Genomic DNA, 14,836 nt, shown 5'->3' with positions numbered 1-14,836 from the left:
ACCGGCTGAAACAACGCATAGGTGCTCACACGCCCAACGGCCATGAGAACAATAATTGACAGCCGAATGGGGGAAAAAAAGGGCACATAAATACAATTACTAATCAAGGAAATGGGCACCAGGTGTGCATAATGACACAGTTTCGGAGGGATCGATGACACTTGATTAAAAGTTAAGATACCTCAATAGAAAATGACTCCAAATATGCTTAAGTATAAAAAGTAAAGTAAAAATCTTTAAAAATTCCTTATATTAGGAAAACCAATTTTCTTGTTTTTGTAATTTACGGATAGCCAGGGCACACTCCAACACTAAGACATCATTTACAAACTATGCATTTGTGTTTAGTGAGTCCGCCAAATGAGAGGCAGTAGGGATGACCAGGGATGTTCTCTTGATAAGTATGTGAATTGGACCATTTGTCAGGGAAAATGTATGGAGGTAAAAGTACATTATTTTCTTTAAGAATGTAGTGAAGAAAAAGTAAAAGTTGTAAAAAATAGTAAAGTAAAGTACAGATGCCCAACAAAAACTGCTTAAATAGTACTTTGAAGTATTTTTACGTAATTACTTTACACCATTGTTTGATACTGTATGTTATATAACATTTCTTCTTGATACGAAGTGAACAGAACACAGGTGTGGTAGTGAGTTAAAAAAAAAAAAGAATATTGATTACAATTTTAAATTGAAGAAATGGAATTCTCTTTATCACCCAAACAAACAAAGCTGCTGCTTCCATAGATGCACCCTTTGAACTTTTAAGAGAAGGTGGAAAAGGTGAAGTTTTATACTTAGTGTTCCTGTTATTCAGTATGTGTTTATGCGTTCTGGAAAGCCATTCACGAGAGAGTGAGTCAAGGTGCAGTAATGGGTGACTGATGAGGTGAACCTTGAACTTTAAGTGAAAGAGCTATGCCATCATCATGTTAATCTGTGTATCTAGGTGTTCATTTAGAAAGATGATACTCTTTCTGGATTCATTTCAAAAGGCCATTAAAGCTAACAAGTTCACACTAGTGGTCCTATGTGGCTCAGTTGGTACGAATGTGGCACTAGCAATGCCAGGGTTGAGGGTTTGATTCCGGCTGGGGTCACTACATACAACCCTAAAATAAGGGCCAGCTTGCCCTATATGCAGACCACACACTATGCATAGGGCTCCTGATGAAAAACAAACAAAACTGTTTCAATGGTGAGAAAACACAAGGTGCACATTTGAAATATTGTAGTGCATCAGCAGTTTTCCTTCTTATGTCAGTCACAGACAGACCTAGCCATGAAGCATAGAGATGAACTAATGTAATCCCGAGTCATGTTTTGGGCCCATATGAAAATCTGCTTGTTGCATGGGTTGTGAGGTTGAGGGGGCCCAATAAAACCTCACTTGGCACCCCCGAACAGATAGAGCCGGACTAAAATGTATGCACTCAAGTCCCAAAACATCTGCTATATGGCATATATTATTGAGTCGACTGTATATCATTACTTCACACAAAATTAAAACATGAATGAGCAGTGCTCGAACACAATGAATGAGAAATACTTTTGGACAAATAGAAGGAGAGTATTTTCTGGAAGGTATATTTTTAAAGTATCAACAACATAAGTCAGACCATTCTCTCATTACCCTGAGAGACATTACAAAACAAACCAGGACTTCCTGTGTCTAAAACTGTGAAAACAACATACTTTGAACAGCAGACCTGTGAGTTTCCGAAAATAATCTGCACCGTTTAATCATTACATCATCATTAAATCAAATCAAACTTTATTGACATAGAATGTTTTACAAACGTAAATGCATTACACATATTCATCTAAAATCCACTGCAAGAATGATTCAGAGTTGCCTTGCTTTCCTAATAGTGTTGTCCACATCCCTCCTTTTAATTCCCAATCCTCTGCCAGAAGATCACTGTGGCTTCATTTTCTTAATTTCTTCCCTTTGTGGAGGTTATCCACATGTTTCAGCAGAAGTGCCTTCTGTTTGAATCCGGTACCACAGACCGATCAGCCATACTCTCCTGTGTAGGTCCCAATATGTTCAGCTAGGTGTCCCTTCTCATAGATGCTATTCCCGTAGTCATCACAGCTCAACGGTTTCTATCTTGTGTGAGTCAGTTCATACGTGGTTAGGTTCGACTTCACATTGAAGCTTTTCCCGCAGTCCCCACACCTAATTGGTTCTCTCCAGTGTGATCCTTCATGTGCTTGGTCAGATGTCTTTTGAGTTTAAAAGTCTTGCCGGAAGAGTTTCTCCACACGAGAGAGTCTGACATGGGTCTTCAGTTGACAGGTGGAGTTGTAGCGTTTTTTTTGTTGCAGAAGAGGCATATGCTGGGTCTGTTCTTGGCGAGAGTCAAATGCTTTTGTAGGTCAGTTTTCAGAGCAAATGTTCCGCCACAGTCACAGCAGTAGTGAGTTTAAAAAAAAATGTGTTGCTGGGTTTGCAATGGTGTTTCTCCATTGGTGGGTTGGGATCCAATGGTAGGCTGCTGGTAAGTCCTACTTGGTCATTGCTTACGGCTGAGCTGTGGCTGGAAGCATTATTTTGATTACATGGAGGGTTACATGACAAGTACATTAGAGTGTCTAGGTTGAGAAACAGACGCCTCACAAGTCCTCAACTGGCAGCTTCATTAAATAGTACCCACAAAACACATCTCAATATCAACAGTGAAGAGGTGACTCCGGGACGCTGGGCTTCTAGGCAGAGTTGCAAAGTAAAAGCCATATCTCAGACTGGCCAATAAAAAGAAAATATCAAGATGGGCAAAAGAACACAGACACTGGACAGAGGAACTCTGCCTAGAAGGCCAGCATCTTCACTGTTGACGTTGTGACTGGTGTTTTGCGGGAACTATTTAATGAAGCTGACAGTTGAGGACTAATTTATTTATTTTATTTTATTTAACTAGGCAAGTCAATTAAGAACAAATTCTTATTTTCAATGACGGCCTAGGAACAGTGGGTTAACTGCCTGTTCAGGAGCAGAACGACAAATTTGTACCTAGTCAGCTCGGGGGTTTGAACTTGCAACCTTCCGGTTACTAGTCCAACGTTGCTAAACTGTGTTCAGTCAGATTTAGAGTACAACTCTGTTACCAGAAACTATTATAAAAAATGAAGTATTCTGCTATTAGAATTACAATAAAAAATATTGCTCTTCAGTGAAGTGCTGCCAATTGTATTGTTGTGAAACCATTATCCAGGAAACTTAGTTCAAAACTTGATGTAAATTGTAACATGTTTCTGAACACCAGTGATTCTAATGACAAGAATAACTGTGTTACCTGGACATGACAAATCAATGAACTAATTTAACACTGTTATTGGCTAATATGCCTCCCAATTTCCAGTCGACCATGGTAAGGAAAAAGTTTATATGCAGTGTAGATATACCGACGGCTAGCAACTTTGACAATATTGAGTCAGGCAACAGCTTTACTGTTTCAGAAAAGATGCTGTCACAGTGCTGGAGGGTCAGAGTAGGCAGGTGGGCTTCCTATCACCTGATACCCTGATGATACACACTGGCAGTGATGACAACCAGCCGTATTTGTAAAGACATTCTCACCAAGGATGAACTCAGACTGTGAAGACCAAAGGGGTCCTTCTCCCTCTCTCTCTCTCACACACACACACACACACACACACACACACACACACACACACACACACACACACACACACACACACACACACACACACACACACACACTATTTGAATGTATTCGACCAGAATGATTGCAGTAGGTTATGTCCATCTACTCATCCCTTAAAATGTTGACAAATACAACTTGACAATTGCCATATATGCATAGCCATTGATGTGTTTAGAGAAGGTTGTAAATGGCTTCGGTTCTCTTTCGCTTTTGTAATGGGTTGCCAAACGTCCTATGGGGACTCCTTCACGCAATGTGATTGAGATGCTTAATATGAAATATGTTTACAGTCATGCCACACCCATACTGTACCCACGTGACCTGTCCCTATAAAAGGCAGTGTGGCGTGCCATACTGTATTTTCTTCAAGCTCACATGTATGTGTTTTACATTACGAGATTGCTATGAATCCCCCATGTCAGCAGTGTGAAAAACAACTCCTAGCCTCAGATGAGCACACACTTTGCGTTCTTTGCTCGGGAGCTGAACATGCTCAAGCAGCTGCACAGGGTAGCAGCTCTTGCACTCACAAACCAAGAGCATTGAAATGTCGACTTGCGTGCTTTGGGAGCTGAGCCTCTGGATTCTCATCAGATTAGTTTATTACGCAGATCAATGATCAATAAACTGCATCACTCTTCCTTGCCTGGGCACAAATCTCAACACTGAGATGTGCAAAGAGATTAAGTCACTGGACAGTCATATGGCAACCATTGAGTTTGACCTCAAGCACATCCTGGCCAGGTTTCCCTTGCCGGTACCAAACCCAACCCCTACAGTTCACGGTTCAGTTGAGATGGTTTTGGCCCATATGGACAAATCATTTGCTTCTGCCTGCGTCTCTCTGTCACAGTTCAGACCAAGAGCTGCCTAACAAACGATGCAGGCATCTGATCGCTTCCTATTTTTTATTAATTTAAAATATACAGCGGGGAGAACAAGTATTTGATACACGTTTTCCTACTTACAAAGTATGTAGAGGTCTGTAATTTTTATTATCATAGGTACACTTCAACTGTGAGAGACAGAATCTAAAACATAAATCCAGAAAATCACATTGCATGATTTTTAACTAATTCATTTGCATTTTATTGCATGACATAAGTATTTGATATATCAGAAAAGCAGAACTTAATATTTGGTACAGAAATATATAATTTTGCAATTACAGAGATCATATGTTTCCTGTAGTTCTTGACCAGGTTTGCACACACTGCAGCAGGGATTTTGGCCCACTCCACCATACAGACCTTCTCCAGATCCTTCAGGTTTCGGGGCTGTTGCTGGGCAATACGGACTTTCAGCTGCCTCCAAAGATTTTCTATTGGGTTCAGGTCTGGAGATTGGCTAGGCCACTCCAGGACCTTGAGATGCTTCTTACGGAGCCACTCCTTACTTGCCCTGGCTGTGTGTTTCTGGTCGTTGTCATGCTGGAAGACCCAGCCACGACCCATCTTCAATGCTCTTACTGAGGGAAGGAGGTTGTTGGCCAAGATCTCGCGATACATGGCCCCATCCATCCTCCCCTTAATACGGTGCAGTCGTCCTGTCCCCTTTTCAGAAAAGCATCCGCAAAGAATGATGTTTCCACCTCCCTGCTTCACGGTTGGCATGGTGTTCTTGGTGTTGTACTCATCCTTCTTCTACCTCCAAACACGGCGAGTGGAGTTTAGACCAAAAGGCTCTATTTTTGTCTCATCAGACCACATGACCTTCTCCCATTCCTCCTCTGGATCATCCAGAGGGTCATTGGCAAACTTCAGACGGGCCTGGACATGCGCTGGCTTGAGCAGGGGGACCTTGCGTATGCTGCAGGATTTTAATCCATGACGGCCTGGTGTGCTACTAATGGTTTTCTTTGAGACTGTGGTCCCAGCTCTCTTCAGGTCATTGACCAGGTCCTGCCGTGTAGTTCTGGGCTGATCCCTCACCTTCCTCATGATCATTGATGCCACACAATGTGAGATCTTGCATGGAGCCCCAGACCGAGGGTGATTGACCGTCATCTTGAACTTCTTCCATTTTCCAATAATTGCGCCAACAGTTGTTGCCTTCTCACCAAGCTGCTTGCCTATTGTCCTGTAGCCCATCTCAGCCTTGTGCAGGTCTACAATTTTATCCCTGTAGTCCTTACACAGCTCTCTGGTCTTGGCCATTGTGGAGAGGTTGGAGTCTGTTTGATTGAGTGTGTGGACAGGTGTCTTTTATAAAGGTAATGAGTTCAAACAGGTGCCGTTAAATACAGGTAATGAGTGGAGAAAAGGGGGCTCCTTAAAGAAAAACTAACAGGTCTGTGAGAGCCAGAATTCCTACTGGTTTGTAGGTGACCAAATACGTATGTCATGCAATAAAATGCAAATTAATTACTTAAAAATCATACAATGTGATTTTCTGGATTTTTGTTTTAGATTCCATCTCTCACAGTTGAAGTGTACCTATGATAAAAATTACAGACCTCTACATGCTTTGTAAGTAGGAAAACCTGCAAAATCGGCAGTGTATCAAATACTTGTTCTCCCCACTGTATATATTTCACCTTTATTTAACCAGGTAGGCCAGTTGAGAACCTGATGGGACCGAATCTCTATCACAACACCGTTTTCTCAAGCATCCTCTTTCCAACACCGTTTTCTCAAGCACTATCTTTCCAGCTAGAAATGGTCAATGGCCAACAAATGGGTGTTATGCACTCTAACACAAGGCTACACACTACAATTTTGTCAGTGACCCCCACTTTTCAGGGGTGTCTTGAAAACAACAGGTTGTAACCCTGCTCAAAAGCAAACACTGCTCAGAAATCTCCTTGCTCCTGGAAAAGCATGCAATCGAAGTGGTAGAACCAGCGCAATCAAAACTGCTGGTTTTACTCAATCTACAGTACCAGTAAAAGGTTTGGACACACCTACTCATTCAAGGTTTTTCTTTATTTTGACTATTTTCTACATTGTAGAATAATAGTGAAAAAAATCTAAACTATGAAATAACACACATGGAATCATGTAGTAACCAAAAAAGTGATAAACAAATCAAATATATTTTAGATTTTAGATTCTTCAAAGTAGCCACTCGTTGCCTTGATGACAGCTTTACACACTCTTGGCATTCTCTCAACCAGCTTCATGAGGTAGTCACCTGGAATGCTTTTCCAACAGTCTTGAAGGAGTTCCTACATATGCGGAGCACTTGTTGACTGCTTTTCCTTCACTCTGCGGTCCAACTCATCCCAAACCATCTCAATTGGGTTGAGGTCGGGTGATTGAAAAGCAGCATTCCCCAAGAGAGGATGGCTTTTACTTCAGCAGTGATAAATTCATGACCTTCTTTGAGGAAAATATCATGATCATTAGAAAGCAAATTACGGACTCCTCTTTAAATCTGCGTATTCCTCCAAAGCTCAGTTGTCCTGAGTCTGCACAACTCTGCCAGGACCTAGGATCAAGGGAGACACTCAAGTTTTTTAGTACTGTATCTCTTGACACATTGATGAAAATAATCATGGCCTCTAAACCTTCAAGCTGCATACTGGACCCTATTCCTATATACTACTGAGAGAGCTGCTTCATGTGCTTGGCCATACTATGTTGAACATAATAAACGTCTCTCTATCCACTGGATGTGTACCAAACTCACTAAAAGTGGCAGTAATAAAGCATCTCTTGAAAAAGCCAAACCTTGACCCAGAAAATATAAAAAACTATTGGCGTATATCGAATCTCTCATTCCTCTCAAAAATGTTAGAAAAAGCTGTTGCACAGCAACTCACTGCCTTCCCGATGAAAAAATGATGTATACAAAACGCTTCAGTCTGGTTTTAGACCCCATTATAGCACTGAGACTGTTCTTGTGAGGGTGGTAAATTACCTTTTAATGGCATCAGACCAAGGCTCTGCATTTGTCCTCGAGCTCCTAGACCTTAGTGCTGCTTTTGATACCATTGATCACCACATTCTTTTGGAGAGATTGGAAACCCAAATGAGTCTACACGGACAAGTTCTGGCCAAGTTTAGATCTTATCTGTCGGAAAGATATCAGTGTGTCTCTGTGGATGGTTTGTCCTCTGACAAATCAACTGTAAAATTCGGTGTTCCTCAAGTCCCCGTTTTTGGACCACTATTGTTTTCACTATCTTAGTGATGTCATTCGGAAACATAATGTTAACTTTCACTGCTGAAATGTACACACAGCTGTACATTTCGATGAAACATGGTGAAGCCTCAAAATTGCCCTCCCTGGAAGCCTGTGTTTCAGACATAAGGAAGTGGGTGGCTGCAAATGTTCTACTATTAAACTCAGACAAAACAGAGATGCTCGTTCTAGGTCCCAAGAAACAAAGAGAACTTCTGTTGAATCTGACAATTAATCTTGATGGTTGTACAGTCATCTCAAATAAAACTGTGAAGGACCTTGGCGTTACTCTGGACCCTGATCTCTCTTGTGATGAACATATCAAGACTGTTTCAAGGACAGCTTTTTTCCATCTACGTAACATTACAAAAATAGGATAGTAAGTTGGTGGTTGAAGATATCCCTCTAGTGGTGTGGGAGCTGTGCTTTGGCAAAGTGGTTGGGGGTATATCCTGCCTGTTTGGCTCTGTCCGGGGGTATCGTCGGACAGGAACACTGTGTCTCCCGACCCCTCCTGTCTCAGCCTCCAGTATTTATGCTGCAATAGTATATGTGTCAGGGGGCTAGGGTCAGTCTGTTATATCTGGAGTATTTCTCCTGTCTTATCCTGTGTCCTGTGTGAATTTAAGTATGCTCTCTCTCTCTCTCTCTCTCTCTCTCTCTCTCTCTCGGAGGACCGGAGCCCTAGGACCATGCCTCAGGACAACCTGGCCTGATGACTTCTTGCTGTCCCCAGTCCACATGGTTGTGCTGCTGCTCCAGTTTCAACTGTTCTGCCCGCGGCTATAGAACCCTGACCTGTTCACCGGACGTGCTACCTTGTCCCAGACCTGCTGTTTTAAACTCTCTAGAGACAGCAGGTGCCAACTGACATTTACTCCTGAGGTGCTGACCTGTTGCAGCCTCTATAACCACTGTGATTATTATTGTCTGACCCTGCTGGTCATCTATGAACATTTGAACATCTTGGCCATGTACTGTTATAATCTCCACCCAGCACAGCCAGAAGAGGACTGGCCACCCCTCATAGCCTGGTTCCTCTCTAGGTTTAGGTTCCGGCCTTTCTAGGGAGTTTTTCCTAGCCACCGTGCTTCTACACCTGCATTGCTTGCTGTTTGGGGTTTTAGGCTGGGTTTCTGTACAGCACTTTGTGACATCAGCTGATGTAAGAAGGGCTTTATAAATACATCTGATTGATTGATCCGCCTGGATAATCTCCTGCATGCCTGTCATTGCACATCCCGGCGGTTTGGGTCTCTCCCAGGAACCTCCAGCAAGACTGATTCCATGGAGGTGGGCATGAAGCACCTTCCCCCAGAGGAACGTCAACGCAGCTGTCAACAGGGTCTCTGCTCCTACTGCTGGGAGTCGGACAACCCCTGGAACACCTGTCCCAGAAGGAGAACCAGGCGAGGAAGCGACAGGCCAGAGGAGCGCTCCTGTACCTTCCCAGGTAGGAGTGGATGTGCCTTGCTCCTCTCTGTCCACCCAGCCCGTCCTTCTGCCGGTCAACTTCCCAGACTATCCTGGCCCCCCACTGAGTCCTGCCCTAGTGGACTCGGTCAGTGGCCTTATCATTACGCATTCCTCTAGGCCCTTTACAACCCCCTATCCCAGTCCATGTCCCAGACAACCGTCCCCTAGGAACAGGACTAGTGTGCCAGACCATGATTCCCATTTCCCTCACAGTTGCTCACAACCACCATGAACGCACTCTTAGACTCTCCTGCACACCCCGTAGTTTTAGGTTCCCCCTGGTTACAGTTGCATAACCCCAGGATATTGTGGACAGAGAGGTGGTTGTTGGGTTGGTTGCAAGCGTATCAGGGGAGGTGTCTCTCTGTATCTATCTGTGCCACCTCCGTGGAAAGTCCAGATCAGGCCACCAACGTCCCTATTCCGGTGGAATACCGGGACCTACAGGTGGCTTTTTCGAAGACTCGTGCCACGTGCCTGACCCCTCATCGCCCATGGGACTGTACTATCGACATACTGCCTGGTTCTACCCTCCCGCGGGGCACATCTACCCTCTCTCACATGCAGAGACAAAATCCATGGAGGTCTACGTCCAGGAGCCCTGCGACAGGAGCTCCCACCTGCCCACCTGCCCACTGTCTCGAGGGGCGTACCTACATGCCCTCTTATGTTCGGGACCATCTCCTCGCCTGGACACACACAGCACCTGTGTCAGGGCACCCGGGTATAGCCCTTTCTATCGACTGTCTCTCCGTCAAGTAGTGGTGGCCCACCTTGGCCCAGGACTTCCGGGTTTATGTCTCTTCCTGCTCCACCTGCGCATTGAGCAAGACACTGAGACACCTCCCCTATGGAAAACTCCACCTGCTGCCGGTTCCACAATGACCCTGGTCCCATCCCTCCATGGACTTTGTCACAGACCTTCTCCCCTCGGAGGGGCACAACCCGATCCTGGTCGGTGTGGACCAGTTTTCCAAAGCCTGTTGTTTGATTCCTCTGTCTGGTCTCCCTAAGGCCATGCAGACCGCAGAGGCATTACGGATCCCGGAGGACATCGTGTCTGACCGTGGTCCTCAGTTCACCTCCCGTGTCTGGAAGGCCTTCATGGAACGACTGGAGGTCACATTCAGCCTCACCTCCTGGTACCATCCCCAATCAAAAAGGCAGGTAGAAACGGTACATCAGGAACTGGGTAGGTACCTTCGTAGTTACTGTCAGGACCGGCCGGGGGAGTGCCTCGGGCAGAATACGGACAAAACTCCCTCCGCCACTCCTTCACTAACCTCAAACCCTTTCAGTGTGTTCTAAGCTCTCAGCCGGCCCTGGCACCAGAGTCAGATCGAGGCTCCTGTGGTGGACGATTGGTTCCGGCACCCCGAGGAGGTATGGAACATAGCGCACACCTGTCTCCAGCGTGTCGTCCTCCGGCAGAAGGTGCAGGCTGATCGTCACCGCAGTGTGGCCCCTGTCTTTCACCTCGGTGGCAGGGTCTGGCTTTCTACGAAGGACCTGACCCTCCATCTGCCCTGCCGGAAGCTGAGCCCACGGTTTGTGGGGCCATTCAAAGTCCTGCGGAGAGTCAATGAGGTGACGTACAGCTGCTGGACCCCACGATGTACCGGCCTACTCTGTCCACAGCCTGTTGGACTCGATAGACAGCTGTCCCTGATTGAGAATCATACCCGGCCAAAAACAAAGAACCAGAAAGCATAGACTTTCCCACCCGAGTCACACCCTGACCAAACAAACATAGAGAATAAAAGGATCTCTACGGTCAGGGTGTGACACCGGGGTTGTCCCCAAGGTTGGCGGCACCCCGCTGCTGAAACAAACGCCCACTCATCAACCCCGGACTTGTCTCGTCATCATTACACACACCTTGTTCCAATACCCACTCTATCACTGTATATATACTCCCTCTGTCATTTGTCTTTGTCGGTCATTGTAAATGTTGCTTGTTTTCCTGAGAGGAAAACTTTATTATTTTGCACTTTGGGTTTCGTCCCGCTTTTATATAGTGCTTTAAAAACTCAGTAGTTCTATACCTGCGACTGCCTCCTGCCTACTCCTCTCTCCACTTGTGACAGCATTCAAACCAGATCTAACTTTATTTACATAGAATGTTTCAATTATTTATTTTTCTGCTTCATCACACATCCCATTCCATTCTGAAACCCACAGCATGAATGATCCAGAGTTGCTTTCCTACGAGCATTGTATCTAGAGTTGAAGCATTGCCTTCACCAGGCATGCATCCAGGCAAAAAGGCCACAAATACTGCACCACCTGTTGTGGTCCTGACTCCTGTAATTTATCTACTGTCCTTTTATTGATGGAGCTTTAACATCAAACGTTTACAGTCCACCTGTCCACACTGGTCAAAATGCAGTCAACTGTGGGCACAAGCCCAGCACAGAATGCCACATACTATATAAGCCCTGCAAAGAAAATAAATAAACAAGGTATGCAAGCCACTCTGGATATGGAATGCCTGTCATCTAACGACAATGACTGTTTATGAAGCGGAACATTCCAGCTTTCACTAAGGAAGTAAGATTGTAAGATCAAAGAAACAGGTGATACCAAACCGGCCTCTTTTATTACTATTTCTAGACAGACATATTCAGAGAGAGTATAGCACACTGTAATGGTCAAGACAAGTCGTGTAAGGATATTGAGACTTGTCTATGAAGTAATTGTCTATGAAAGCTATAGATGGCCGTTGAAGTATGTTCAATTAGACCATTTTATGGTAGGTTAATAGCAGTGACTTTTGTCATCTCATTTTATGCCCAACAGACCTGATCCAGCAGCATTTATGTATCGTGGCTAATCCCAGGTGGAGGAAGGTCACAGACAGGGTTGTGGCCAGACTTCGGAACGATCAAATTGATGTGGAAGAGACCCTTTAATCCCAGTTGGCCAGCAACACATTCCAGACATACTGACAGAGAACATTTCCCTTCTCCCGAGGTCCCTCCCTCCAGTCTCCCTGTTTGGAAATGATAATATGACTTTATGGATTTTACTTTTATTGCTACAATCTATAGTCTACATCAGACTATATAGGCTATACATGCATGTCTTCCAGATTAACAAAGACAGAAGCAGGTATAGCATAACTGTTTAAACAATGCACAATCCAGAAGCACTACAGATTTTTTTTTAAATAAAAGCATTTATTTAATAAAAATAATTAAAAAACATAGTACCACACAAATTGTTTCCTCTGGAGAAATGTCTGGCATTTCCGCCCAAAGCTTTCCCTTGGTTGCCACTACTCTTGCTCAACTAAAAATGTCATCACAATTTTTTAAGTCACTCCCAAAAAACGTATTTTGAGGTAGGGTTACGTTTTACCCCAAGTTACCCTACAATTGATCCGTGTTGGATATAGCTCCAATCTTCCCTATGCACTAACAGCAAATTGCAGAGCAGTAACATGCTTAACCATGAAGCTGCTATAAACTCTGGGTTTAAAATGGTACAGGCCACACATATGTAAGGAGGCAAGGAGACAACTCTACAGGAATACATTGCGCACTCTGACTCCTCGGGGGAGGGCCACAGCCTGACAAAGGCTGACAGAGAGTAGGTACCATCTTTGTTTTTATGGTGACTGTAGTAAGTGATATTCTCCAGCTACTCGGGCCGTTGACCACTACTGGTCTCCGTGAATAGGTCAATCTCCAGGTCCCGGGGGTAAAACCACTCTGTGGTCAAGAATACACGGGGAGGCTCTGAGGGTGAAACACGAAAGACGGGCAATATTATGGAGAGGTTAGTGAGGTATCATTTAATAGTGTCTGTCGTGTGATTATGTGAAGTTGTGAACCTTTACGTATACTTCCGCAAGTAAAGTATTGTACTCTTCCTGATTTGAAAACTGAATTCACCCCAACACGGTGAGCTTCACCCCTCACACCCCCAGAGGTCCCACCCATGACAAGCAGGGCAATGTCCAGGCTACCACTGAGTAGGGGTACGCGGATGGAACACACCTACGTCCCCTCACTGCTCACACTGGTAACGGGCACAGCCAGGGAGGCGTCACCCCTGGCAATGCCCTTTACTGCCACCCCGCTGCCCTCTGTCTGCCCTGAGCTGCTGGAGTAGCTGAACAGATTGGTTCGGTACCTGCCGTGCCGCTGTAGATGCCACTCCACTGTGAGGTGAGGGGCCTTGTGGTCCGCGTCAAACTGACAGTGCAGGGTCGGCTCCTTCTGCAGGCCCAGGAACACAGACGGAGAGCGGTTCATAAGCACCATAACAGCTACACAGAGAAAGGGGCTACAGGGAGAGTGTGGGGAAGGTATTAGGCAAATTATTCTAATTTTAGCAACCAGGAAATGCCAGAGCGATTTCTGCATATTGCACCTTTAACTTGTAGATCTTTTTTGTTTGAAAACCCAGAGCCATATAATCATACTAACGGCTCTGGGTAAACCCTAATGCAAAAAAGCACAGCGTAATAGGTAGGTAAACCCAATTCATGAAAAGAAAACTGGGTAAACTGAGTTTACCCTCCATTACTAAACCATGTCTCCTGAGTTGCCAAACTGCACCACAGCATCTCTGTAGATGCCTTTAGTTTCAATGTGTCCCTCAGCATTTGTCCATACATTCTCATCCGTCAGTTGACAGGGCAGCCATTGCACCTGTAGGAATCCCAGCACATCTGGACATAAGGGTGTGAAAACAGACAGGGATGAAAGTTAGCATTAATGGTGAAAAAAAATAAAAATAATAGCAACAGAAAATATGTAAATAATTTACCTGCATCTGGAGTTAAACAGAGAAGAACAGGGAAGAGTTTCATGTTTCAGAAATGTCAGATATCACTTATATCTCATTTCAACTGAAACAAGTTCAACTTGTTTTATAAGTTGAAGAACTTTCACTTTAATTTCTATGATCACAATTTTGTGATTGTGTAGGTTGTCTGTAAAAAGTTGTGTGTGTCAACTGTAGGGGTGCCCATGTTGCTGGGGATCGGAAGTGTCTGGTGCGAGAGAGGCAGGTTAGGTGACCAGAGTCCGAGTAATGTAGAAGGTGTCATATGCTGAGGTAGTGAGGAAAGTAGAGGAGGATGGGTCAAGGGTGAGGGATCCTGAGAGGATCCCTGTGAGAAGTAGATCTGTTCCAACACAGAGGGATAGGCCAATGAGTGATATATGCATCAGTAAGGTTGGCTTCTTAGCATTCAGAGAAATGGAACTGCAGAAATGGAACTCAAATCACAGAAAATAGATGTTGTGGTGGCAGCTGCAGAGAAGTACTTGGGTGTATGAGATTTGACTTCAAAAGAGTTCCTGGCTGTGTTGAGTGGTGGTGTCTCATCTCCCCAGGCCATTGGCACGGTGCAGGAGCAGATATTGTCAAAGTAGTGGAACGAGGTAGTGTGTTTCTGATGAGTATATGGTTAGTTGGAAGGGTATTTTATTTCCCCTTTTCCGATTTTGTATCACAAAGTATAATGGCTTTATACTATAGTCCAGTTGGGGGCGGTAATGCAACAAATTGGATGCCAACCTCCGTTAAACCCCACCTAAGAAGAATAAGGTGTT

This window comes from Oncorhynchus kisutch, linkage group LG16 (genome assembly GCF_002021735.2).
Source record: "Oncorhynchus kisutch isolate 150728-3 linkage group LG16, Okis_V2, whole genome shotgun sequence".
NCBI lineage: Eukaryota > Metazoa > Chordata > Actinopteri > Salmoniformes > Salmonidae > Oncorhynchus > Oncorhynchus kisutch.
Note: the sequence above shows the minus strand (reverse complement) of the source record.